Below are 1,896 nucleotides of genomic sequence, written 5' to 3'. Positions count from 1 at the left end.
CTCTTTTAATGGAAAAAGAGTTCCAAATGCGGTTTTAGTATGTTGGAGACTGAAATCCTGATGTCACTATAGCTAAGTATGGCATCTATTAAACCTTAACGTCCAAATAAAAATAGTATCAAAAACTCAAATAAAAATAATATCTGATTTTATTTTTATTTAATTTTAAATAAAAATAATTATAACTTATTTAATTTAATAAGGACAAATAGGTCCCTGACATTTTTTTCTGCGGACATTTTCGTCCCTAAGGATTGGAAAATACATTCATATCCCTGACCCTTCCAAAACGCGGACAAATTTATCCCTCCGTTGAAGTGACTCCGTTGGACTCAACGGAAAATGCTGACGTGGCTCCCGTGGCGCTGACCTGGCCGTTACAGGAGTACACGTGGCATGTAACTTTTTAAAACAGTACATATTAGTCCTCCCACCCCAAAACGACGTCGTTTCACCCAAACCCCCAATCTTTCACATTTATGAGCCCTAATCCTTCCACAGAAACGGTGAAGTGGGTCACTGTCCTCAGCCGCCTCCAACCCCAACCACCTACTGGAACCTGTATACTAGTCGAAGGTCAAATAGAAAGACCAGCAACAGAAGAAAAGCATGTTATTGAGCTCAAAGCTGACAAAGTTCTTCACATTGGGATAGTAGATGTTGACAAGTATCCATTATCAAAGAAGAGAGTTCCACTGGAGATGTTAAGGGACTTTTTCCAGTTTTGACCGCGTACAACAACGGTGAAATTCATAATCACTTTGATATTTACTCATTCTATTCATCTTAATTATCCATAGTTAGCTTAGATTTCTTGACAGGTGACATGGGTAGTTGGTTGAATTAACTCAATTTGTATAGAACCTTATCATCTTAACCATAAAATAAAATTGATGGTTGCTCATTGCATCCTAATTATAGGAATGACAATCATATATTTATTTCTTAAAAATGATGAGAAGTTAAGACTAAATTTGTTTTGTTTTTCACTAAATGACATGTAGGTGGCAACTGTCATGCATATTCGTAATGCTCTGTCGTTTGCAACCCACTCATTTTTCAATGGTTAAGGATTCCTTGATGTGCAAACACCAATTATAACCACCACAGACTGCGAAGAATTTGGCAAATTGTTCCAGGTGGCCGGCCTGGAACAGAAAGCTGACAAGCAGAAGCTTAGTATTATCCATGAGACTGATGGTGTTAGCCTTGATATTGTGAAGGCAGCTGCTAAAGAGAAGAGCAATATAGTTGAAACTTTGAAAAGGACTGAGAGCAATAGTGAAGCTCTGGCTGCTGCAGTTCAAGATTTGCGAAAAACAAATGAATTGGTATCACAGTTGGAAGCCATAGAGAAGAAAAATTTAAAATCCTTATCATCGAAGGATGAGGTGGTTGATGCTTCTAGAGATTTGTTCTTGACTGTCTCAAGTCGCTTGCATCTAGAGAGTTATGCATGTGCTCTTGAAAATGTCTACTCATTTAGACCAAGATTCCAGGCAGATAAAACAGATTCGGCCAAGTATGCTTCAGAAATGTGGATGGTTGAGGTTGAAATGGCTTTTTCGCAGCTGCAGGTAACATTTTTTTCTCTCTATATCACTGCTTTATAATATACTCAGTTTATTGCATACCATTTATCTATTTAACATTTCAATATCTGAATCCATAGAATGCAGTATTACTTATATATACAGAATTATTAGCCATCCTTCTAAGTTGCTGATCCAACCCAATGAAATTTGCTAGAGTAGAAATAATTTATATATGCTGTATCTCCAAAGTTAATAATAGGAAAAATTGAGACAAGCAAAAACAATGGTTGGATTATGATTAAATATGAACAAGCAGAGAATTTCTATATTCTTTCTTTATAGAATTGAATTTTATCTTCTG

At 36.2% G+C, this 1,896-nt stretch overlaps 1 pseudogene; it reads left to right on the top strand.

Annotated features, from left to right (window-relative positions):
• On the top strand, positions 480-1,691 carry LOC107640505 (annotated as a pseudogene).

This window comes from Arachis ipaensis, chromosome B05 (assembly GCF_000816755.2).
Source record: "Arachis ipaensis cultivar K30076 chromosome B05, Araip1.1, whole genome shotgun sequence".
In the NCBI taxonomy this organism is placed as follows: Eukaryota; Viridiplantae; Streptophyta; class Magnoliopsida; order Fabales; family Fabaceae; genus Arachis; species Arachis ipaensis.
The sequence above is the reverse complement of the archived record's forward strand: the minus strand, read 5'-3'. Positions and strand labels throughout refer to the sequence as shown.